Genomic DNA, 27,288 nt, shown 5'->3' on the forward strand with positions numbered 1-27,288 from the left:
ATTTTCACATGTTTTCACATGTTTTTCCTTCATTCTAGACTCTGGACTCTTGGAGCATAGCATTGATGGCTTTTTAATTTATGTTCCCAGGCAGAATTAGGCAGTACTCCTTCTCCAGTGCTCCCACTGAACATAGGCTACAGGTTGGTGACAACAACTGTCTGGTCAATTGGAATCGTTTATTCACACAGGTGGCTCTTTGTTGACCCATAGGGCAGGGGTCAGATATTTTCATCTTTATGTCCCTAGCTCTTAGCACATCGAATAAACACTCAATAATAGCTTATTGAATGATAAAAGAAGAGTAAATATTGCCTGGAGGAATTCTCATTCTCACATGCACCCTATGGATGTTCTCCATAGAGTTTATTATCGCTCAGCACATGAACTCCCCCTCTGTAACATTAGATTAAAAAGACTTGCCGCTGGCATTTCAAAAAACTTCTCTCCTTTCCTATAGGCAGTAGGAGTCATCATCTACTGGGCTCCTATATTGATATATAGTAGCTCATTTAATCTGCACAACACTTCCTCTGATGGCTAGAGAGTGCAAATGAAGCACAAAGAGGTGGGAAGCCAGGATTTGAACCCACGTCCAGGAGAGGCCAGAGCCAGGCACGTTTGCCTGTGTTAGGACACCCAGAGGCAATAATAAACCTTTACCCAGGGCTGTAGCAGCATCAAATTTAGTGACAGCTGCTCGAATGATCTTCTGCCCTGCCCCAAGGTGGGTGGGAGAAAGCCGTTCCAAACCCTCAGCTGGGAGCCTGAGCAGATCCAAGATTCCCGAGGACGAGGTGGGGTGGCGTTTGGGCAGACTTGTGCGATGACAGCCAGTATGGGAAACCACTGGACACAGGTTCCAGAGGCCCCTCATTGCCAGCTAATGGTTGACGTAGCTGCTAGGGTCCCAGGCTGGCAGGCAGCAGGCCCCCCCGTGACTTTGTCTGCCAGAAGGAGACATCAGCTACACAGGGGTACTGCCTTTGGGATACATGCAAGATGCAGTCTTAGGGGTCCCAGGACAGCCAGAAGAAAACCCCATAATCTAGTTCCTGTCTGCCTTGACCTTGAGCAAGCCCCCCATCACCTCCAGCAGTGGGTGTCCCACACCCAAGAGTCTGTGGTCCTCCAGCTCCCCGACTGCAGCGTCTCCTCTTGTCCTGGGGATTTTCCTACAGTCCAAATTGCATCTGGTCTGCCCCCGTTAGAGCTTCCCTAAAGTCTTTCTGGGTTTTGCTAGAACCTTTTCCCCAAGACTAGCCTCCTTCTTCTCTTCCCTAAACCTGCCAGGTGGAAACTTTTGGCAATGGCATGGGCTGAGCACCTCGTCACTGTGAATATTCAAGCAGAGGCTAGTGAGGGCCTCCCTTTGTGACTCCAGGGCCTGCAGTTCTAGGGTCTTCCTGATGGCTGGTATCAGTAAGCCCTGCAGAAGGAACTGTGTGAGCCCCAGAGCTGGCCCATCTTTCCTTGGAAGCTGTCCATTGCTCTCCCTGGCCTCCATCTCATCATCTGTCCATGGGGATGTTGACATCACCTCATAGGATTATTGTAAGGATAAAATGAGAGGAGGTTTGTAAAACCCCTAGTGCAGTGCAGGGCACATACACAGCACATGTTCCTCTGCCATTTGGGCCACCACAGCAGCTGCTCTGCTGCCTTGTGCCGGAGCCCTGGCTATGGCCTGAGTTGAATTGCGTGAGGATGGACAGGAGGCTGGTGCCCACTGGGAAGGCAACTCCTTACTTTCCACATTGCTTCAGTTTGCATTTGTTCTCTAACACTCCCTCCCTCTAGCCTTTGCTTCTGTGGTTCCTCCTCTCCATATCTCACATGCCCATTCAACAGTCATATACTGAATTTCTGACCCTGGTTTTATGTTAGGCACTGTTCAAGGTGCTGGGAACAATACAACTGTGAATAAGACAGCTCTCACGCAGCTCGTATTCAAATCAGGAGAGAAATAAAGACAATAACAGAAGCTATCTGCAACGGTGTGAAGTGCCCTGAAGAGTGTTAGGCGTGGTGACTGGACAGTGTGACAGGGTGAAGATGCAGACAGTGAGGAATGGCAGGTCACAGAAACCAGCCCTGGCCAATGGACGCTGAACAGGAACTGAACAGGAACAGGCTGGTGGGATCCCCAGGAATGAGGAGTGAAACTCGGAAAGGAGGCAGGTCCCAGGGAGACCTCAACCAGACCAGCCATAGGATAGGCTCTCGCCCTTCCTCTCTGCATGGGCTAGTTGGGCCTCCTTAAAACATGGCTACAAAAGGCTCTAGCGTATGTGTTCTGGTGAACCAGATGGGAGCTCCATCTCCTTTTATGACCGAGCCTTGAAAGTCAAAGGCTGTTACTTCTGACACATTCTGTTGGTCAAGTTCCTAAGGTTGGCCCAAATTCAAGGGCACCCTACCTGTTGTTAATGAGTGACAAGAATATGTAGATTTGTTTCAAAACATATCTACCCAAGTCCTGACAGACTGTGGACTTGAGTGCTGTCACCACGGGGAATAAGTTCTGACTGTCCTTTTGGAGTAGCTGAGGCTGTGTCACATGCCACCCCAAACTTCCCAGGAGGCAGGGGAGAAAGGATTTCCACCCTTCTTTGGCCTCCCCAATGTAAAGTCTGGTTTGATGCTGACTAGCCAAGAAATAACAAGTGTCTGAAGAGGTAACATCTGATTTGAGATCTAAATCATAATGAGGCAGTCATGGAAAAGTTGAGAGGAAGGGAAACATTGTAGACAAAAGGAACAGCAAGTGCAAAGGCCCTGGGGCAGGGATGAGCTTGAGGAGTTCTAGGCACAGAAGGAAGGCCAAGTGGTGGCAGTGCAGTGAGTGAGGGAGAGGCCAGGAAGAAAGGTGGGTGGAAAGCTGCCTTGCTTTTCAGTGCTGCTGCTGCGGCTGTGGCCCCAAAGCTGCTCCCGTCCTGTCTCCTTCCTCCCCAGATTCAGACAAGATTGCCAGGCTCTGAGTTCTCTCTGCATCTGAGTTGCACTTTCTCGTGAATACCACATACTTTCCATTTGATCTGGAAATGATTTATGGGCACACTTGACTCCGAGCCCTGGAGGGAAAGGACGGGACTATATTTTCATCTCTGTGTCTCCAGGGCCAGAGGCAGCTTGGCACAGGAAAGGTCTCAGGTTGCCTGAATGATTTAATCAGCTGCCCACGACAAGGGACAGCAGACGTTAGTAACGTAGGAAACTGTGTCAAAAAGTGTTAATGTTTCCAGCTTTTACGTAAATATTGTACCAACTAAACAATCAGAGCAACAGGCCATGTGCAGCTTGTGAGAAAGCACCTGGTATTCTCTGTTTGCTCAGTTTCGTGGTCAACTAGCCCATGCAGAGAGGAAGGGCGACAGCCTGTCCTATGGCTGGTCTGGTTGAGGTCTCCCTGGGCCCTGCCTCCTTTCCGAGTTTCACTCCTCATTCCTGGGGATCCCACCAGCCTGTTCCTGTTCAGTTCCTGTTCAGCGTCCATTGGCCAGGGCTGGTTTCTGTGGCCTGCCATTTCTCACTGTCTGCATCTTCACCCTGTCACACTGTCCGGTCACCACGCCTGACACTCTTCAGGGCATGTGTTCTAGTGAACCAGATGGGAGCTCCATCTCCTTTATGACCGAGCCTTGGAAGTCACAGGGTGTCAGTTCTGACGTATTCTGTTGGTCAAGTTCCTAAGGTTGGCCCAAATTCAAGGGCACGCTACCTGTTAATGAGTGACAAGAATATATAGATATGTTTGAAAACTACCACATCACGTCAGTCTTACTCTTTTGCCACTGATTGGTCAAGAGTTGGTGTGTGCAACCTATTTCTGGCCAATGATACATAAAGGCAAGTCTCTTGCAGTTTTTCAAGCATGATTTTTCCTGTATAATAAGAGAGGATACTCCTTTTATGCCACCTTCTTTCCTTCTCTCTTGGGATACATTCATGATGTTTGGAGCTGTGGCAGCCAAATTGCAAGCTGATAGAATAAGAGGGACAGAGTGGGAAACTGGGAAGAGCGCGAGTCCTTGATGACATGGTTGAGCTATTGCCTCTAACCTGGAATCATTTAAGACCAGACATCTTGATATGTGAGAATAATAAACCCCTGCTGTATAAACGCCTTTGCCTGCTGTTCCTTGCAGCTGACCATATGCTAATGCTGACTGGTGTAGGAATTCAAAGCACAGGCTTTGGAACAAGACCTTTCTTCTTCTTCTCTCTTTTTTTTTTTTTTTTTTTGTTGTTGTTGTTGTTGAGACAGAGTCTCTCTCTGTCGCCCAGGCTGGAGTGCAGTGGCATGATCTTGGCTCACTGCAAGCTCCGCCTCCCGGGTTCACGCCATTCTCCTGCCTCAGCCTCCTGAGTAGCTGGGACTACAGGTGCCCACCACCACGCCCAGCTAATTTTTTTTGTATTTTTAGTAGAGACGGGATTTCACCGTGTTAGCCAGGATGGTCTCAATCTCCTGACCGTGTGATCCATCCACCTTGACCTCCCAATGTGCTGGGATTACAGGCGTGAGCCACCATGCGCAGCCTGAACAAGACTTTTCTGTGTTTAAATTCTAGTCCTACATTTAGTCACTGTGTGATGTTGGGCAAACCACTTCACCTCTCTGAGCCTCACTGAATAATGAAGGGAATAACTCTGCCCTACCTCACTGGGATGTTGGGAGGATTGATGAGATCTTGTACAGAACACATGGCACAGCATCTGGCATGTATTACATGCTCAGTAAATTCCAGCTAATGATATGCAGTGATTTAAACCCACATGGCAGGAGCTATCGCTTTCATGATCTCAACAATTTCATGAGATGTGGGTGTTTATATCCTTGTTTTGGAGACAGGGGAAAAAAGTGAGGGTTAGGAAGGTGAAGTGACTTGCTGGAAGTCACATGGCTGGTGGGGGTGGAGTCAGGGTTTCCAGGTCTGGCTGGGTCCATCTGTTCCTTCTCCACTTTGGTTTTCTTCTGACTCTTACTTTGTTTCCTGCAAAGCTGTCTCTGAGATCCATGTTTTATACCATGTACCAAGTTTCCCACAGTCACCCTCCTTTCCCATGCACTGCTGTCAACTCTGTTCTGCTGTGTCCTGCCCAAAGCTGCCTTCTTCTCCCCAGCCCTGTGGGCACCACCCTGTCTCTCTCACTGGGCTCACCGCAGCGCCTCTCGAGAGCTGGTTTGGAGGTTCCAGCAGGGGAGCACAGCTACTCTCACATGCTTAATGGAAGAATGGTCCTCCTCTCCAGGGAAGGTCGCCCCCTTTGACTGAGCGTACAGCTTTGGGAAGGACACACATGGAGGGGTGAGGGACGAAGCGGACACCCGCCTAGCCAGCCAGATCAACTGAATCAACTTTGGCAATCCAGTGGGGTAATAGATGTCACCACCAGATCGCCCTCCATTCTGCAGTGTCTCTTGAATGGTCTCCAACTGTGGTCCTCTGAGTCCAGAGGATTCTTCCCAGAACATAAATCAGCTTGCATTTCTCCAATGACTTCTCAATACTCTTGGAGTAAAGAGCAAACTTCCTGCGGAGCCCTCCCAGGCCTGCAGCCCCTGAGCCCTGCTGTGCTGTGACCCTCCCACCGCAGCCTACCGCGCCCCACAGGCTGGACGTCTCCCTCTTCCCTCTGCCGGCTGCCGCTCCCTCTTCTGGGCTCCCTAGAGGACCACTTCTGCCCACTCCGCCCTTCTCTGATCTCGTGTAACTTTCTCGTGTAACTCTCTGATCTCATGCCACACAACTTTTCAGTCTCACCCTTCACTAGTTTCTTGAGTTTTTTAAAAATCACATCCCCCCTCACCTGGGCTGTGAGCTCTGTGTGGACAGGGAAGCAGTGTAGCTTAGTGGATAGAAGGACGGGCTCTGGACTCATACCAAATTCACGTCCCTGTTTACTACTCATGTGGGCCCTCCCTACAGGCAAGGGATATACCTGTTTTCTGCCTTAGTTTCTTTGTACATAAAAAGAGGGTGATGAGAGAACCCATCTCATTGGGTTGCCGTGGAAATTAAATGAAGCAAATCCACATGATGTTATTAGAGAGGAACCTGGGTCATAGGCAGCGCTTAACAAGTATGAGTGACTTCTTATTCTGCTGGCTGCACTGCCCCTCCCACCTGACACTGAGTGCCCCCACCCACGCGGTATGTGCTTCATTAGAACTTGCTGGTTGAGGAATGAGTGGATGATCTGCCTTGCTCCTTCCAATAGCCCTGTGCAGTGGGAAGTTGGGATTATTTCCCTCATTTTGCTGAGAAGGAAAGAGCCCAGCGTGGGCTAGCAGCCTGCCTGTGGGCCCAGAGCAAGTCGGGGGTGGAAGCAGCAGTTGAGCTCAAGGCTCTTGACTCCAGGGTTCTGTCCATGGTTCAGGGGTGGATGGGGTCCTCAAGAAACCCTGCCGAGGCCTCTGGCATCCTCAGCCAGTCAGCAGCAGACCACCAGGACTTGTCTGTCTGCTTCTTCAGGGTCAATGCCAGAGGTCTTTGGCTTATCAAGATGTCCCTTTCCCCCATTTCTCCCTGGCTCGGGGTCAGCTGTGATTAGGAGGTGTCTAGCCCTGCGTGCAGATGTCCTTGGGGACCCAGCAGCCAGAAGCAGGTGGGTGCAGGCCCTAATCAGGAGGAACCCCATACCGAGACCCAGATTCCTTAGCGTTCCCTGAACGGCCGCAATGTGCCTGGCCCCATGCTAAGAGCGCCTGGAACTGTGTGGCTCCTGCTCCCCCAGGTCCCTTCCCTGCTGCATAGGGCAAGCCTCTGAAACACAGAGCTAACGTCATCCCTCCTCTTCCCACACCCCCTCTGAGGTGGTAGGCTCTCCACCACCTCAGCTCCCTGGGCCTGGCATTCAAGGCACTTCTCCTTATTCATGGCCCTGGCATTCTGAAACTCTTATGTACTTGAACACTTGTCTGTGCTCTTGCTGCCCATCTTCCTCCTCCACACCTTAGACTCTGTGCCTTGTTCACTGCTATATTCACAGTGGCCCATGCAGTGTCAGGATCTTTTGGTGCTGTATGGATACTCACTTAATAAATGAATAAATGAATGAACAAACCTTCTGTCCCCTGTCTACTGTCCAGTAACATCCCCTAAAGTGTCCCTGATGACATGGTTTGGCTGTGTCCCCACACAAATCTCATCTTGAATTTTAGTTCCCATACTTGCCATGTGTCGTGGGAGGGACCTGGTGGGAGGTAATTGAATCATGGAGGCAGTTACCTCCAGGCTGTTCTCATGTGACCTGATGGTTTTCTCCCTTTTGTTCAGGACTTCTCCTTACCGAGGCCATGTGAAGAAGGACGTGTTTGCTTCCTTTTCTGCTGTGATTGTAAGTTTCCTGAGGCCTCCTCAGTCCTGCTGAACTGTGAGTCAATTAAACTTCTTTCCTTTATAAATTACCCAGTCTTGGCTGAGCACAGTGGCTCACGCCTGTAATCCTAGCACTTTGGGAGGCCTAGGCAGGTGATCACGAGGTCAAGAGATCAAGATCATCCTGGCCAACATGGTGAAACCCTGTCTTTACTAAAAATACAAAAAAAAATTAGCTGGGCGTGGTGGCACACACCTGTAGTCCCAGCTATTCGGGAGGCTGAGACAAGAGAATCGTTTGAACCTGGGAGGTCGAGGTTGCAGTGAGCTGAGATTACACCATTTCACTCCAGCCTGGACAACAAGAGTGAAACTCCATCTCAACAAAATAATAATAAAATAAGTAAATAAATAAATTACCCAGTCTCGGGTATGTCTTTATTAGCAGCATGAGAACAGACTAATACACCTGCCATGCCCCGTCCTGGGTCTTGCACTTCAGCAGTACCAATCCACACCTTGGCCAAGGCTGGTCTCTGCCTGGCATGACCTCCCTTTTTTGACCTGTTCCTTGGTGAAGTCTCAGCTCTTTCTTGACCTTCCCTCACACTGCCTGCCCCACTGGCTCATCTTCCTGGTTCCTCCCTACATTCTCCATGGCCTCCATCCCATGGATGACCTCCATTACAGGGCTGTGGGAACCATTAATTAACCTGGATTATGAGCTCCTGAAAAACCCATGTCCGATTCATCTCCTGAACCCTAGAACTGAGCCAGGTCCTTGGATAGTGTAGACACTTGGTAAACACTTGCAGACTCAGTTTTTCAGGTGAACTAGTTTAATCCTCACACACCCTGGGTGACAGGGGTTCTTTGTGTTGGGAAGCGTGCCTGCCACCGGTGAGCAGCAAGGGCGCTGTTGGGCCCCAGATGTAGAGTCCGGTGGTCCAGGACTGAGGCCATGGAGTCGGGCAGACCTGGGTTTGATCTTGGCCCTGCCATGTGCCAACTGTGACCTCAGGACAGTTTTGCTACTGTTATGTGCCTCAGTTTGCCCACTTGTCAAATGAGAACACTAATAGGGTCTTTCTCATAGGGTTGTTAAGAGAGTTAAATGGGAAAATTCTTGTAAAACACTTGGCAAAAAGTCTGGACATAGTAAGTGCTCAATAAATGTCTGCTGCTATTATTGTTGCCTTTTTTTTTTTTTTTTTTTTTTGAGACAGAGTCTTTCTTTGTCACCCAGGCTGGAGTGCAGTGGTGTGAACGCAGCTCACTGTAGTCTCAACCTCCTGAGCTCAGCTTCCCAAGTAGTTGGGACTATAGGCGCACACCACCACACCCAGCTAGTTTTTATTTTTATTTTTTATTTTTCTGTAGAGAGAGGGTCTCCCTACGTTGCCCAGGCTTGCCTTGAACTCCTGGGCTCAAGCAATCTTCCTGCCTCAGCCTCCCAAAGTGCTGGGATTACAGGCAGGAGCCACTGCGTTTAATCTGTTGTTTTTATCTTGACCACATGTCTTGTGCTCTCTTCCACTAACCAGTACTCAGTTACAGCTACACAGAGTAAACTTTGCCAGAAAATAGAAAACAACAGTTCTAAGTCAGATTGTTTTTGACCTTTGGCTGCTAAGGCAAAGGACAGTGATATTCGAGATAAGCTCTGCCTATGGCTCTGATTGGAAGGCTGGGCAGCTGGGTGTCTAATGATGATAATGATCTCTCACTCTGGGGAGGAGTTGGGAGGAATAACGTGGTTTTCTCTGCAGAGTTTTCCCCAGCCCGGCCCAAACTGTCCAAGCAGCCACATCCCTAGGAGCTGCCCCATCTGGGCAGCCGGGAGGCAAGAACCCCCCACTGTGAAAACAGCACAAATGGAAACAACCTCTCTCATCAATACCAAAGCCCTACCAGACAAAACAGAGGCTTTTTGTGGAAACAGAAAACTGCATTTAGCAATGGCCTGCTCTGTGGCTGGAGTTTTGATGTCCGTGAGCTCTCCGGATTTTCCCAACCACGGAGCCAAAGACCTGTGGGAAAGACTGTTGGTGCTTGCCACACTGCACACAGCTCCAGAAATCCGTGTGTATTTGGGAACCATGTGACTCGTTCTGGCCAGTAGCTTGTGTGTGGAAGTAACATCGGTCACTTTTTGGCCAAGGCAACTGAAAGCCAGTGTACCCCCTCCATTGCTTTCCTTCTCCCTGCCCTGATAACCTTGGAGAACACGTACCCTAGATGACAGAGTTGCAAGACGGAGCAGCACTGTGAGTGGGGATGTGAGGGGCAAGTCACCTACTTTATGTTAGGATGTAATTTGTTACCCCAGCAAAGCCTAGAGTAGTCCTGATTCATGTAGCATTATTTTTCTTGTTTCCAGATAAGGAAATAGAATCTTCTGAATTTGAAGCTGTTACCCCCCCCAAAAAAAACAGGGTTGGTTTTTTCACCTGGTGAGTAACAAACAACCCTCCATGAGAATACAAGTTTTGATCAATAGGAGTTTTATTACTTGTCACAAGTCAAAAAAAGCACTGGGAGTATTCTCCAAAGCAGTGTCTCTCCGAGGGAAAAAGAGAGGAGGGTTTTATGGGGTGATGGAGAGGGGAAAGGGGGCATCATCTCACGTAGAGGAGGGGTCCCAGTGGCACAGATGCAGTGAGTCCTCAGGCCAGCACATAGGTCCCATGTTACAACAGTGACGCTATAGCTCATCCATGGGTAGAGACTTCAGCGTGATGGTGAGGAATGTTCACTTGGGTTCACCTCTAAGTTGCCGGGGTCTGTCAGACGTTGCTTCCAGCTGACTAGGTGACAGCATTCCACATGGAGTTTGGGGAAAAGCAGGCTGCCAGGCAGAAGGCTGTAAAACAGGCTGATTGCTCGAGTTGATGAGTTGATTAAATTCCTATAGTCCCTGGAGACCCTCCCTGTCTGCTTACAAAGTGATTTGCTCTAGATCATCCAACTAGCAAATGGCAGAGCTGGGAATGTGTTATTGGCAGTTGGACTTACATCTTTTCAAGACTCATTTCAAATCAGAATTCTATGTTTCTCTAGCTCAGGATCTGAAGTTGGAGTGAGTCAAGAAAGCACAGCCAGAGGTCTTGGGCAGTGGCCAAGTAAGACAGGGGAATCTGGGCAGATCCATCAGAGGACATAGATGGGTGAGGGTCCCAGCCTCAGCCCAGGAAGTGGGGTTCAGACCTTGTACAGGAGACACACTTGACAGCAATAACTCAAGCATACCCTGAGAATGACCCTATGTTCTAAGAAGAATGTTGGTTCAGAGTTTTGAGCTGGGGAATCGGGGAGTAGCCAACCCAGAGATTCACTCCTTATCTACAAAGAACATCTGAACCCCTGGCCCATTCCTTGGAATGAAGGCCATACAGGAGATGGAGGCCTTTTGTTTTGGGTTAAATAGAAGTTGCTAGGTAGAGTGTGCTGAGTGAAGATTGCTATATAAACTACATGTTTTTTACAAATGGCAGTGGTTCTCCTGTCCAGTCCACTGCCCTTAGACTATCCCATATGTAAACCCTCAAAAAACCCTATGTGTTATTCACTGGTTTCGGGTCTCTTCTTTGGCCTCTTGGACATGGTGGCATGCCTATTGGAGTCAACAGGGGTCCAGCACAACTGATCTGAAGCTCCGGCTCCGGATCAGAAGGAGGTTAAGGGAGGGTTCGTGGTTATCTAAACATAAGCAGAATAAGCCCCCATATGGCTAAGGGATAAGACTGGCTCTTGCCAAGGTCATTTCTAGGGACCAGATGTCTCCCAAGTTCAAAGGAAAAAAGTTCAGAGCTTAGAAATTCAATTAAGACTTTGAGGAGGGAGAAGAGGGGGCTGCCTAAGGAAAATGTGCTATAATAAAAATGTATTTTTATTCCCATTTCTGGCACTGAGCTCCAAAAATCTTTGGAATTTTCTGAGTTCTAAAAGTGCCTTTGTTATGCTAATGAGGTGACCTATGGTGGGCCCCTAGATAGTTTTAGGATGAAGATTGGTTACCAGAAAGATTAGAGGGTTGGCATTTTGAGCCAGCCCAAGCTCTGGGGAAGGAAGGGGGTTGGAGGTCGAGTTCAATCATACAGCCAGTGACTTAACCAGTCATGCCCACAAAATCAAACCCCAATAAAAACTGTGGACACCAAGGCTTGGTGGAGCTTCCTAATTGGTGAACACACCAATGTGACAGGAAAGCGATGTGTCTGTATTTCACAAGGAGAGGTCACAGAAGCTCTGCACCCCTCTCTCCAAACCTTGCCTTGTGCCTCTTCACTCCATTAGTCCTTCTCTGTTTGTAATAAAACTGTAATTGTAATTGTAATCTAGTATTTTCAATGAGTTCTATGAGAACTACAAAACCCAAGGGAGTCTGGGACCCGTGAATTTATAGCTGGCTTTTTAGAAGTGTGAGTGGTACACATTTCGTGTGGTGGCATCTGCAGTAGAGGCAGTCATGTGATGTCCTGAACTCTTAAACCTGTGAGTCTGATGCTAACTTCAAGACATTTAGTAGGTGTCAAAGTATTGGAGATAAATGAAGGGACAATTATTTGTCCATCTGGAAGAAGAGTTTGAACAGATAGTTTGTTTGCAAGGAGCCCAGAGAAAGAGATTAAGTGTCAGTGTTCTCACCCAGAGATGCCAGCATCTACTGCTTTTAGTGGGTCTTCTTTGCATTGGTAATGGGAAGGCCTTAGGTTCAGCTAAAAGACCCTAGCCACTGGGGACATCCAACCACTGTCCGTGCATTTCTTATAAGATCATCCTTATCATCACCATTATATTATCAACGCTATCACCCATCACCACCATCATCCCATCATCCTTGCTATTAACATCACCATCACCATTACCATTATCAACATCACCATCATCATCACTGTCTTAGTCCATTTGTGCTGCTACAAGAAAATGCCACAGCCTGGGTAATTTATAAACAATAGAAATTTATTTCTCACAGTACCACAAGTTGGGAAATCCAAGATCAAAGCACCAGCAGATTTGGTGTCTGGTGAGAGCCCAGACTCCACTTCTAAGATGGCACCTTGTTGCTCTATCCTCCAGAGCGAAGGAATGCTATGTCCTTACATGGCAGAAGGGATGGAAAGGGCAAAAAGAGGTGAACTCCCCTCATCAAGCCCTTTTACAAGGGCACCTAACTGCCAATCATGAGAGCAGAGCCCTCATGACTCAATCACCTCCCAAAGGCTACACCTCCCAATACTGTTGCATTAGAGATTAAGTTTCAACATGAGTTTTGGCAAGGACAAAAACATTTAAAACATAGCAATCACTGTCACCATCACCATCCTCATCCTCAGCATCATCATCCTCACCATCATCCCCACCATAATCAGTATCACCATCATTATCTTTATCATCACCATCACCATCATCCCCATTACCAACATTATCACCATCACCATCATCATCCTCGCCATCATCAGTATCGCCATCATCACCCTAATAATAATCACCATAGTAATAATTATCATCATTCACCATTGCTATCATCATCCTCACCATCACCATTATTATCCTCACTGTCACCACCATCACCATCACCGTCATCATTTTCACCATCACCATCACCACCATCACCATCACCATGATCATCATCCTCACCATCACCATCCCTAACATTGATCTAGTGCTCACCATGTGCCAGATCCTCTCTTGAATTTCTGCCACACATTCCATAGCAGTCCAGTGAGTTGGAAACCATAGCTATCCCCATCTTACCTGAGGAACTTGAGGGCAGGAAAAGTGAAAGGATTTCTCTGGTAAATGCCAGTGAGGGTCCACCAGGATCTAAAGCCCAGGCTACCTCATCGCAGAGCCTGTGCTCACAGGTACTTTCTTGTAAGTTGCTATGCAGAAGTCTTCCTGCTTCCTCCCCTTACCCTATTCCAGGCTGCTATAGATGGGCTGTGTCTCACCCAGAATTCATATGTCGAAGCCTTAACTCTCAGTGTGGCCGTATTTGGAGAGAATAAGGAAGTAACAAAGGCGAAATGAGGTGGTCATAAGAATGGGTTTCTGATCCTGCAGGATTAGTTTCCTTATAAGAAGCAATGCCAGAGTGCTGTGTCTCTGCACCTGCTCAAAGAGGTCAGATGTGCACACAGTGAGATGGCGGCCACCTACAAGCCAGGAAGAGAGGTCTTACCAGAAAGTGACCATGTGGACACCTTGATCTCAGACTTCCAGCCTCCAGAACTGTGAGAAAACACATTTCTGTTGTTTAAGCCACCGGTCTGTTGTATTTTGTTATGGCAGCCTGAGCAGACAAATACACAGGTAGACTCAGTAAAGTGAAGGAGATGGGACAGGAAGTGTCATTTCCCTGAGCACCTGCTTGTGGCTTGCCAAGTGCTGGCTGATCCATCAGGCACATGGGCACAGACCTAAGGCCCACGATACTTTTAGGGACCCTCAAAATATTTTAATTTCTTCTAAAAAATCATAAGATAATTTTTTCATGTTAAACAAAAAATGTCTAGGATCCACAAACTTCTGCTATGGAAACAAGGACGCATGAAGGCACAAGTACCTAGAGCTCATGAAAGTCATGATGAAGTCCTGTGTATCCCTGGCTCTGATCAGGCATCAGCACACGTGGCCTAGTAGGGGGCGAAATCCAGCCTACTGCCTGTTTTTGTAAATACATATTGCCTGTGGTTGCTTTTGTGCAACAAAGATAGAGTTGAGAAGTTGTGGCAGAGATTGTACGGCTTACAAAGCCGAAAAGACCTACTCTCTGCTCCTTGGGAGAAAAAATATTGTCAGCCCCTGCTTTACATTCGTTAATTGAGTTCATCCATGCCTTGTGAGGCTAGACATTTTATCCTTATTTTTCTAGATAAGAAAACTGAGGCTGAGCAAGGTGAAATGGCTTGTCGCAGATCCCATCGATTTGCAGCAAGGAAATGTTGACTTCACAAAAAGCTCTTGTTCTTTCTGTCGCAACCAGGCCCAGTCCGGGTGTTTGTTTGGTCCCCTTCCTTCCTGAAATTGCCCTCTTTTCTTGCTAACTACGCAGAATGAAACTGCAACAATTAAGCAAAACTTGTTACCACAATTAATTTCAGTTCAAGCAATATTTTCTGTGCCAAGCCTGTTCCTATACTCGGTGCCATCAATATAAAGACAAAGGGCGGGGTGTGGTGGCTCATGCCTATAATCTCAGCACTTTGGGAGGCTAAGGTGGGTGAATCGCTTGAGGCCAGGAGTTCAAGATCAGCCTGGGTAACAAAGAGAGACCCCATCTCTACAAAAAATAAAAAATAAAAATAAAAATTAGCTGGGCATGGCGGCGTGTGCCTATATTCCCAGTTCCTCAAAAGGCTGAACCAGAAGTATCACTTGAGCCTAGGAGTTGAAGGCTGCAGTGAGCTATGGTGGTGCCACTGCCCTTCAGCTCAGGTAACAGAGATCCTGTCTCTAAAATAATAATAATAGTAATAATAATAATATAATGGTAAAGACAAAGAAGACACACCCTCTTGGAAATTGTATAGGACAGTGACTATTACTTGAGTGTTCCTGCTGGCCGGAGTGGCCCTGATAAGCCATTCTCCCTCTCTGAGCCTTGTGGCTTGCTTTTCTAATAATGCAGCCAGCGTGGTTGTTAAGAGTGGGGCTCTGGGGGCAATAGATTAAAGCTTGAATCCTGTTGTGAGACCTCACCTGTTGTCTCCTCTATGAAACTGAGATGTGAATAGCTCCTCTCTCATAGAGTTGTTGTGAAAAGCAAAGGAACTCAACATGAAAATGCCTTCGAATCCTGCCACAGAAGGGGAGCTTAATGATGATTAACCACTGTTATTATTATTATCATTATTACGCACCAGGACCACTTAGATTTATTTTTTATTGTTTATTCTTAATTTTTTAAAATTTATTATTTATTTATTTTTGAGATGCAGTCTCACTCTGTCGCCCAGGCTGGAGTGCAGTGGCATTATCTCAGCTCACTGCAACCTCCGCCTCCCGGGCTCAAGTGATTCTCATGCCTCAGCCTCCTGCCCAGCTGGGACTGCAAGAACCTGCCACCATGCCTGGCCAATTTTTTGTGTTTTGGTAGAGATGGGGTTTCACCATGTTGCCCAGGCTGGTCTCGAACTCCTGAGTTCAGGTGATCCACCTGCCTCAGCCTCTCAAAGTGCTGGGATTATACAGGGGTGAACCACCATGCCCAGCCAGACCACTTAGATTTCTGGGCTTGGTGAGAAGGCCTCACATTGGGGTCTGCTAGAGACTTGGAATCTAGTCCAAAGTGTTTCTGACTAGCCACGTGGCTCTAGATAAGTCCCTTCCTCTCTCCAGGCCTCAGTTTCTCCACACAATCACCAGTTAATCTCCACCCAGCATTAATTTTCCCTTTTCTTCCAGACTGTCCTCGCTGCTCTCTCCCTCCTAGGCCTTGTTTCCCTCAAGGATTGCCTGGGGCGGGGCCTGCCCTGTGGTCCCATTGCCCACTTGGTGACTGCCACTGTGGCCTGCCCTCCAGTGACTCAGATGGGTACATCCTAGGTAAGGTCAGAATCCAGGTGCAGAGCCCACCAGAGCCCAGAAAGGCAAACAGGGAAGGAAATGAGAAGAACAGGTTGTAGCTGACTTAGCACCAAGGTATACCTGTTTGCCCAGAGGATGAAACAGAACCCTCCAGAATTTGGAGATTACCCCTCCACAACGGGGGCCCTGGAAGATCAAGCACGTCAGAGCTCGTGGGTGTGCAGTCGTGTGTACAGTTCACGTAGCTCATTCAGAGCCAGGTCTCTGCCCTGCTCATGCCACCTGCTTCCTCAAACCCTCCTTCTCAGCAGGAATCCTCATTCAGGGCCTCCAAGGAGGTCTCCGAGGACCCTCCTCAGTGGGAACCACATCTGAACCTGCTTCTGGCTTCCAGCTGCAGGAGCTGCCTCCTGCCCACCCACCTTCCTAGCTCTGTGCACCCAGCCACACTGGCCTCTTCTCTGTTTTTCTGTAAAGCCAAGTTTGCTCGCACCACTTTGGCTGATCATTTCTCTTTTTAAAGGCTGGCCCCTTTGATTCTACTTCTCCGGGAGGTCACCCCAGTGAAAGCAGCACTCCCCAGACACTCTTAACCTTGTTCTGTATTCTACAGGGCACCTTCACTCTGGGAGGCTCCTATCTGTGTATTTCTTGTCTGTCCCTCTGCCCCAATGTAAGCTCCATGAGACCACGGCCCTGGTTCCTCCATCGTGACTGCCTTTGCAGGATCAGGGCAGCGCCTGGAGCATAAGAGGTACCAGTCACAGCTGCTGAGGGACTGAATGAGTGCATTCACTCACATCTTAAAACTGCATCTTTCCATCTTTTTTTTTTTTTGGCAGAATCTTGCTCTGTCACCCAGGCTGCAGTGCAGTGGCACTATCTCGACTCACTGCCATCTCTGTCTCCCAGGTTCTAAGCGATTCTGCTGCCTCAGCCTCTCGAGTAGCTGGGATTACAGGCGCCTGACACCACACCCATCTAATTTTGTATTTTTAGTAGAGATGGGGTTTCACCACATTGGCCAGACTGGTCTCAAACTCCTGACCTCAGGTGATCCACCCGCCTCGGCCTCCCAAAGTGCTGGGAGCCACCACACCTGGCCCCATCTTTCCTTTTTTATGAGAGGAGGCTGAGGCCTAGGAGAAGCCATAATGTAGAGAGATTTTCTGAGGGATCTAGCAGTGTGACTTGGACCCCAGGCCACGTGGCAGAGAGGTTGAGGGAGGAGCGCAAGCTTCAGAAACAGGCACCTGGGTGTGGGGCCTTCCTCCGCTTTACTAGCTGTGTGACCCTGGGCAAGTGACTCACCCTCTCTGAGCCTCTTCTTTATCTGTGAAATCATCACTCGGGTGGGTGGTGTTCTGGGAAGATAGAATCTGATGAGTGAGTGTGAGTGCACTGTGTACTGATGAGGGTGCGGGGATGGTGGTGGTGGTGTTTGTCCCAGACTCTGCTGCTTTGCCAGAGGTGGCTGAACCAAAAGACTCTCAGGGGCTGCAGACCCCGCACCTGCCTAAAAAGCAACTCACAACTCCACCTGGGGTCTTCCGGGAGTTTGCAACCATGACCTGTAAGAAAACATAAAGGACTCTGGGCTATATATATTTTTTTAATTGTAAAATAGTAAAATACATAAAGCATTTATAATCTTAGCTATTTTCAAGTGTACAGCTCAGTGGCATTAAGTACATTCACATTGTGTGCCACCATCACCACCATCTGTTGCCAGAGCTCTTTTCACCTTCCCCGGCTGAAACTCTGCACCCATGAAACACTAACTCCCCGTTCTCCTCCCCTCACAGCCCCTGGCAGCCGCCATTCTACTTCCTGTCTCTATGAGTTTGACTATTCCAGGTAGGTCGCATAGGTGGAATTAGAGTATTTGTTCTTTTGTGATAGGCTTATTTCAATCAGCATAATGTCCTCAAGGTCCATCCATGTAGCATACATCAGAATTTCCTTCCTTTTTAAGACTGAGTACTATTCCATTGTGTATATGCCCCATATTGTTTATCTACTCATCTGTCGTTGGACACTCAGGTTACTTCCGCCTGTTGGCTGTTGAGAGTAATGCTGCTATAAACGTGGCTGTAGCTGGGCGCGGTAGCTCACACCTGTAATCCCAGTTATTTGGGAGGCTGAGGCGGGCGGATCACCTGAGGTCAGGAGTTCAATACCAGCCTGGCCAACATGGCGAAACCCCGTCTCTACTAAAAATACAAAAATTAGCCAGGCGTAGTGGCGGGCGCCTGTAATGCCAGCTACTCGGGAGGCTGAGGCAGGAAAATCGCTTGAACCCGAGAGGCAGAGGTTGCAGTGAGCTGAGATCACGCCATTGCACTCCAATCTTGGTGACAGGAGTGAAACTCCGCCTCAAAAATGTATAAATAAGTAAATAAACATGGCTGTACAAATAGCCCTTTGAGGCCCTCCTTTCTTTTGAATAAATACCCAGACATGAAATTGCTGGATCATATGGTAATTCTATTTTTAATTTTTTGAGGAACAGCCATACTGTTTTACACAGAGGCTGCACAATTTTACATTCCCACCGATGGTACGCAAGGGTTCCAATTTCTCCATATCCATGCCAACACTTCTTATTTTCTATTTTTTTGATAGTAATCATCTTAATGGGTGTGAGGTGATATCTCATTGTGGTTCTGATTTGTGTTTCCTTAGTGATTAGTGATGTTGAGTTTCTTTACATGTGCTTGTTGGACATATGAATATCTTCTTTGGAGAAATATGTATTCAAGTCCTTTGCCCATTTTTTAATTGGGTTGTTTTGCTGTCATTGAATCATAGTTGTTTATATATTTTGGTTATTAACTCCTCATCAGATATGTGATAGGCAAATACTCTAATTCCATAGTTGCCTTTTCACTCTGTTGCTTCTGTCCTTAGATGCATAGAACTTTTATATTTTGATGTAGTCCAAGTTATCTATTTTTACTTTTGTTGCTTGTGCTTTTGATGTCATAGCCAAGAAAATATTGCCAAATCCAATGTCATAAAGCTTTTCTCCTGTGTGTTCTTCTGAGAGTTTTATAGTTCTAGACTATTTTAAAAGCCAAAAAAAAAAAAAAAACCATGGTAAAATGTAAAACGATCTCAGTGCAGCTTGGGGCCCTCTGACTCAGATGCCCCAAGCCAACAGTCTTGTGACTGGAGATCATTTGTGTCCAGTTTGTGGGCAGAGCAATGCAAGGCAAGCAGTGGACAAGCTGTCCGAGAGCTCCTTGCATCCCCACTTGAGGGGCCTTGGTTTTCCCATCAGTAAAATGTACCCGCTTCATGGATTTGTGAGGATTAAATGAGAAGGAATGTAAAGCAACTGACCCTTACTGGGTGTCTGAGGCCCTGATCGCTCTGAGCTGTGCAAGGGCCTCAGCTGGGTCACCAAGAGAACTCTTGAAGATTTCAGACCAGCCCAATCTCTGCAACAATTCTTCCACGGAAGTGCAGCCCAATAATAAAATCAGGAATTCTCAACTTTACAAATAGCACTAGAAAACATTAAAGAGGATCCGATTCCTAACCCACTGGACACTTGTTCATGCCCCTTTTCCCTCCATCCTCAGCCAACCCACAGGGCTCCAGCTCCTTCCTCGCCCGGCCTCACCCAATGCCCTCCACCCAGCAAGTATACGCGCTCCTCCCTCCTCCACTCTCAGAACACAGAGGAACTCCTTTCTGATGTGCTTTTTTCTTTGCCCTTTTTGCTAGGCCTGGATCATATAAAGCTCTCGTGAGACCAGGAGAAGCAGCAATGGCAAAAGCAGCATTGTCTATGGGAGGGGCCAGGATGTAAAAACAATCCAGGTTAATAAGTTTAAAAACATCCAATCAGTCAACATGGGTGAACTTTGAAAACATTGTGCTGAGAAAAGGAGCCAGTCACAAAAGCCCACATACAAGATGAACGTCCAGAACAGGCAAATCTAGGGAGACAAAGTAGATTGTTGGCTACCTGGGGCAGGGGTGACAGCTAAGGGGTACAGCGGTTCTTTTTGGGGTGTTGAAAATATTCTAAAACAGATTGTGATCATGGATACACAGCTCTGTGAATGCACTGAAAATGATTAAACCGTACACTTTAAATGGGCGAATTGGATGGTGATGTGGTTTGGCTGTGTCCCTGCCCAAATCTCCTCTTGAATTGTAGCTCCCATAATTTCCATGTGTTGTGGGAGGGACCTGGTGGGAGATAACTGAATCATGGTGGGGGGTTCCCCCATACTGTTCTCATGGTAGTGAATAAGTCTCATGAGAGCTGATGATTTTATAAGGGGAAACCCCTTCCACTTGACTCATTCTCTCTTGTCTGCCGCCATGTAAGACCTGCCTTTCACCTTCCACCATGATTGTGAGGTCTCTCCAGCCACGAGAAACTGTGAGTCCACTAAACCTCTTTTTCTTTATACATTACCCAGTCTCAGGTATGTCTTTATCAGCAGCGTGAACGTGGACTAATGCAGACGGTATTTGAATTATATCTCAATAAATCTGTTAAGAAAAATCTCTTCATCTACCAAAGATACATCAGCGCTCCTAGAGGCGAAGTTGCTGATCCAGGGTCACAACCAGCAAGTCACAAAGCTGGGAACCAAGACTAGTCTGCGTGGCCTCAAGGGCTGCTTTATTCCTCTCCCCTGGGCTGCCTCCCTCAAGGATAAGTGAGGAGGCAGAAGTCTGGCATTGTCCTTCTAAAATCAAAGGGGTATTAGCGAATATTTTAACAGTATTCTCTATGAGTGATCGGATGTGCTTTCTTCTTTGTTCTTTCTGTATTGTTTGAGTGTTTTAATATCATTTTTTATTAGAAAATGTTTTAAAAAGAATGCATTATTCAAGAACTATAGGTGACAGTAAGTTTCATGGGGGTCAGTAGTAAACAATTACTCTTGTCATTGCTCTGCTGAGGTGGCAGCTGCTTTTTAATGTGAGGCAGGCACGAAACCACTTTTGCAAAATGACATCAATGAGAAAATTGTGGCAGTGGGGGAGAGCTGATTTAGCCAGCCTGCCTTGTGCCTTTAGCCTTCGAGCTGCCTTTGATTATTCCTGGGCTAGCTTTGGAAGACATTTAGTTTACAGTTTAAATGATAACAGCCAGGCTGGGTACGGTGACTCATGCCTATAATCCCAACACTTTGAGAGGCCGAGGCAGGTGGATCACTTGAGGTCAGGAGTTTGAGACCAGCCTGACCAACATAGGGAAACCCTGTCTTTACTAAAAATTCAACAATTAGCCAGGCGTGGCAGTGCACACCTATAATCCAAGTTACTTGGGAGGCTGAGGCAGGAGAATCACTTGAACCCGGGAGACGGAGGTTGCAGTGAGCCGAGATCGTGCCATTGTACTCCAGCCTGGGCAACAAGAGCGAAACTCCGTCTCAAAAAAAAAAAAAAAAAAAAAAAAAACATTGATGACAGTCCTTCACCAAAACTCAACCACCTTCCTAAAGCTAACGAGAGGCCCCCAGACTACAGAAGAATTCTGCTAAGGTATAGACATAAACAACCGCCAGCCATTATTCCACAGGTCATAAGATATGCAACTCCCCAGTCACTCCTGCAAATAGCATCACTATGGTAGAACCTAAGTTTGGCCTTTTGGAAATATCTTTTCAGGTTTTTTGCATGTCTGACACCTAAGGTTCCACCAGGATCCACCCTCCGATGGTGGCTCCATCTGGACCCACCCACTCTGCTGTGGCCCCACCCAGAAGCGATTCAGGGCAGGAGGATCATTTCCTACACCGTTTGGATTATACCCCCCAACCAGTCAACAGCCACCCCACCCCTTTCCCCAGACTACCTGTAAAAAACCCTAGGCCCTGAATTCCAGGGAGACCGATTTGAGTAATAAGAAAACTCTGGTCTCCCGTTCAGCCCGCTCTGTGTGAATTAAACTCTCTCCATTGCAATTCCCCTGCCTTGATAAATCAGCTCTGTCTGGGGTGTGGGAAAGAGAACCCACTGGGTGGTTACAGGCACTGGACTTAGTGTATGATGCATGATTGGAGGCAATGGTTGTTCTCATTTTACAGATGAGATCAGTTAGGTTTCAAGAAATGAAGTTGCCTGTCCAAGGAGGCACAGCAGGAGGTGGCAGGGCCAGGATCCACCCCCAAGTCTGTGGGTTCCAGAGTCTGTTTCTGGAATTTAGGTATTTCCCATGGAGGCATATTGTCTAGATCAGTAGAGACAAGGGTCTGGCCACTGGCCACACTCATTGGCCATGGTGGTTAGTTCCAGACTCTGCCCTTGTGGAGGAGACGAAGTAGAGAGGAGACGGCACAGGGAGCCATGCTGTATAGGAGCAGTTGGGGGTCTGAGGAGGAGGGACTGGGGGCATAACACCGTCACTGCTTGGTCTTGGCCAGATGGTGCTGGGGAGTGGGGGACTTTGTGAGGCCAAGGAGGAGCGACAGAGGGAGCTGTGACCAATGGTCAAACTTGGATGGGAGATAGGTTAGGATCTAACTGTCCAGAGATGAGATTGGTCAGCCTTGTGAAGTAGTGAGCTCCCCATCACTGGAGGTGTGCAAGCTGAGGTTTGATTTCAGCTTGCCAGAGATGACGAGGGGTGGCTTTATGCATTGTGTGGGAGTTGGATTCGATGATTGTATTAGTCAGCTTGTGCTAGGTAAAATCCCACCCTACCCCCGCTCCACCAAATCTCAGTGGCTTACCACAAGCAGTTATTTCTCATACGTTTGTCTTCAGGTCAGCTGTGGTTCAGCTGGGCTTGAGTTCTTTTCAGAAAGAAATAGGGGATATGGCAACAAGCTAGCACTGAAGCACGAATGTAGCCAGATTCCCCATGGTGGGCAAGTGGCAGATAGATCTTAGGATAATAATTTTGGAATAATATTCAAGTTGAAGCTGTTGCCTCTGCTGTGTGATGTGCAATCACTACTCTCCACAGCCCTAAAACTTGAGTAAAAATCTTTTATGTACAGAAGCTTGTGTTCCTGGCAGTGGGGGAGTGAGATGATCAGTCCAGCGTTCAGCATGGGAGAGAGTGGGAAGCAAAGGTAGCATGGAGAGTGAGAACTCAGAAAAGGAGATGAGCGCCAAGGCTGACTGAGGGAGAGGGAGATGTCTAGAATGGGGGTGTGAGTTAGTTTCAAGGAATACGCTTAGCCCAACAGGCTGGAGGGGACTCAGGGCCTCTAGGTGGCTGCCATCTGACTTACCTTTGGGGTAGTTTTGTGCTCTATGGAGAATCCTTTGCAGCTTGGGCTAGCCATCAACCTAGTGCTGAGACAGAACAGTGTCCTCACAGTGTTGGGGAGTACAACCTGGGGTTGGGCGGACCCTCAGAATAGACCCCAAAGCCAGAATGGAGTCATTGCATTCTGAAATCAGCCCTGGAGTCTTTGTGGAGTCCCTCCACTCCGGGCTGGCTGTTCCAGGCAGAGTGTCAAGGCAACTGCAGTGTTGAGAGAACTTTCTAGAACCTTTCAGCCAAGCAAGTCTCCTGAGGCAAATGTACAAGAGGCAGGACAGCCCCAGGCAGCTCTCTATCGGGGTAAGTCAGAATACAGTGTGACTGAGTCGGGAAGAAGGATGCACACGGTCCAGGGAGGCTGGAAGGGAGAAGCCGGTGAGTGCCCCAGGAGCCTCCACACAGGCTACCTGTGAGCAGGGCCTGGGAGGATGGAGCGGAGTTTATCTGATGGCAGCCGGGAGGAAGGGCTTCTTAGGCGGAAGGAGGAACGTGAGGCAGAATCTAAAGGAGCATGACACACAGCCTCACTAGTTAACAGGAGCTTTTTATCTCTTTTCCCATGTATTTCTCTTTCCTGTTAAAAATGGAAAATGTATTCAGATGTATGCTAATTACACACCCCACACCCGGAATAGAAAAAGTCGTAGGCAGAGGCTGCAGAATCGTCACTCCTGCGGTAGCTTCTCGCGGTGAGAGATCAGAGGCTGTGGCTTCTGAGGAAGCTCCTCAGACCCCGGTGCTCTAAGCCACCCTTGGGGCAGCTACGCTCGGCAGACTGTGCAGCCTCACGGAGCAGGGTTCAAGGCCCGATTCGGGCACTTTTAGGCTGCGTGACCTTGGACAAGTCATTTTGCCTCTCTTAATTTTCATTTCCAAGATCTAAAATAAGGATGCAGGATAAGGATACAGGCGCATCCTCCTGTCACTGTGTCTCCTCCAGGGCCAAGCGCTTGGACTGTCTCCCTGAGCGTTTGCCAACTGGAGGCCCAAGGCCACCTCTTCCTTGATCTAGAAGCTGCCTGGCTGCTTGACCCAAAGCACAAGAGCACCTTGATCTATCTTTCACTCTGTTGTTAAGGAGACCTTTAAGAAGGTGAGAGCAGCCAAGCAGGAAGCACACCTATCTTCCCTGCTAGAACTCAGGCCAGCTTCCTGGTGACCTCTTACCAGGGTCAGCAGCACTAGCTCCATCAACAGGACCTGGATTCCTGTGCCCCTGGCTTCAGGGGGATGCCCAGAATGGAACTGTCTCCCTTTGACTCCACACAGAGCAGGTAAAACGGTCTCCTCTTTGGATCTGGAGGGCTCTGGAATGTGTAGAGCCTGGGCTAGAATTCTGGTTCAGCTGTGACACCTTGGGCAGATCCACTCACCTCTCTGAGCCTCAGTTTCCTCACAGTTAAAATGGGGATGACAGCATTCACCTCACAGAATTACGATGAGGGTGACATTAAATGAGATAATATATGCAAAGTGGCAGATGTATAGTGAGTGCTCATAAACGGCAGCTATTTTTACCTCCATGAATGCACCTTCAGACTGTGCTAGGTTTTTCGGAAGCTCTCATTCCCTGAGAACCCTGTCCATGCTCTGAACCCCAGCTCAGAGTTTGTGATCTTGCTTGCCTCTCCCTGCACCCCTGTTTTTCTTGCTTAACCTCTTTTAGCAGATGAGGAAACTGAGGCTTAAAGAGGTGAAGTGTCAGAGCTGGGATTCCAGCCCACCCCTCTGATGACAGATTTCAGGCTCTCTCCCCACTCTGTCACTCTAGTGGGCAGCTCACATTTGGGGCCAGGGTCCCGGGGGCCCTTCTGGACTCAAGGAAGGATGTCAGCTCCAGGAGAGGGGGCCTGGGGTCCAGCAGTGCCCAGCTTCCAGAGCACTTGGCACAGTGGTGCCAAGATTGTGGGAGCGCTCACCCAGGGAGGCAATGAGGGGTACATGGTCTGAGAATTTAACGCCAATAATAAAATCAACTGAAAGTTAGCTTGCTTTTAAAATGATAACCATGTGCCTGCAATTCTAAACAATGTTCATGATATAATACCCCTCCTTGAAAAGAAATTGTTGGTCTATGTCTAAACAATTGCTGTGGCTGTTATCGAGAATTTGTGCATGTGAGTAAGGCATGAGATCTAATGTATTATGAGAGTAATGTACATCAGCTTCTGATTAGCACGTTTTTATCACTTACTCTTTAAAAATATTATTCTTCATGGCAATTAATTAATTCTTCTTCTTCTTTTTTTTTTTTTTTTTTTTTTTTTTTTTTTTTTTTTTTGAGACAGAGTCTCACTCTGTTTCCAGGCTGGAGTGCAGTGGCATGATCTCGGCTCACTGCAACCTCCACCTCCCAGATTCAAGCAATTCTCCTGCCTCAGCCTCCTAAGTGGCTGGGATTACAGGTGCACACCACCACACATGGCTAGTTTTTGTGGTTTTAGTAGAGGTGGGTTTTCACCATGTTGTCCAGGGTGGTCTAAAACTCCTGGCCTCAAGTGATCCACCCACCTTGGCCTCCCAAAATGCTGAGATTACGGATGTGAGCCACCATGCCCAGCCTCTACGTGGAAATTAATTCTGAGCGTTCCTTGTCACACAGTCAGCCTTGACAAACTTGAATTCAGCTGTACATTCTTCTTTTGGGTATAAATTTGTAAAGATGCAGAGTTGTTCGAGTTCACTTTGGATGAAGTTTGTCTCTACCCCTGTGATACTGTATATTCCTGTGTTTGAACAATAGATTTGAAATAAATAATAGCACAGTAATTGTAAAGATGAAGAAACTGACCTTGAGTTTCTTTAACTCTGTCATTCTGCATAATCACTTAAAGCTCTTATTTGTGTTTAAAATTTAAAACAGCAGAGCAAAGTACACATTTTTAGATGTCGTATTTTTGTTTGATAGTGTAACTTCCATTTACACATGAAAAATATGTTTCATGATTTCATTATTATTTTATTTCAGAGTATTATAATTTAATATTCCCTTGTATAGAGAAGGGGATCTAAAACATTGTCTAATCTGGATCAGATATGGTAGATATTCCCTGTCAAGGAACAACCAGACTGAAGCCAGTTCCCTGGGGAGCTGGAGCAACCTCTGCCTCCCTGCTCAGATCAGGACTGACTGTCCAGTGGTCTAGGGGACTGAGGCCATGTGCTGTGGTCTCATGAAGGAGGCAGTGGCCAATATGACATGGAAACACAGACTTTGGAATCAGAAAGACCAGGTCTGAATTCCAAATGGCTGTGTGGCTTTGAGTAAGTTACTTCACTTCTCTGAGCCTCAGTGTCATCATCTGTAAAATGGGAGATGCCAACAGTAACTATCTCCTGGTTTGATGAGAGGGTTCAATGAGATAATGTTGCCAAATTCTGCCCAGCCCACAGTTGGTGTGCAAGGACTGGTGGCCACTGGCTTTTTTGTTGGTTTGTTTTGTTTTTTGTTTTTTTGAGATGGAGTTCTGCTCTTGTTGCTCAGGCTGGAGTGCAATGGCAGGATCTCAGCTCACTGCAACCTCCGCCTCCTGGGTTCAAGCGATTCTCCTGCCTCAGCCTCCTGAGTAGCTGAGATTACAGGTGCCCGCCACCATGACCAGCTAATTTTTTGTATTTTTAGTAGAGACAAGGTTTCACCATGTTGGCCAGGTTGATCTCAAGCTCCTGACCTCAGGTGATCCACTTGCCTTGGCCTCCCAAAGTGTTGGGATTACAGGTGTGAGCCCCCGTACCCGGCCCAGTCATTGTTAATGATGTAATTTCCGTTCATCAAGGGCTAGCAAGGAAGGAAAAGATTGGAAATGAAAGTGCCTTTGCAAAAATTATGACAGTGGCAGACATTTGACCTGACTGTATCTTGCTTCTGACCCCCACACTGTCCTTGCTCATTCCTAGATGTATACTGAGCTGACTATGGGAGGAATTTAGTTTATAGTTTAACTTTGAAAGAAAGATGATAACAGCCCCTTCCCAAAACTAACCAATCCTTCCTTGGGGATTGGACTTACTTTGTAAGACTAACATTAGCCAGAAGATCAGAAGTTACAGCTGGAGAGTCATGCAGCCAGAGGCCACAAGATTCCGAACCTCCTAACTGCTTCTGTAGATGGCATCACTATTACAAGACCTGAGATTGGTGTTCAAGGTATTGTTAAGGCCCTGAATTCTGATGGACCAGCTGGC

Source organism: Chlorocebus sabaeus, chromosome 23 (genome assembly GCF_047675955.1).
Source record: "Chlorocebus sabaeus isolate Y175 chromosome 23, mChlSab1.0.hap1, whole genome shotgun sequence".
Taxonomy (NCBI): Eukaryota; Metazoa; Chordata; class Mammalia; order Primates; family Cercopithecidae; genus Chlorocebus; species Chlorocebus sabaeus.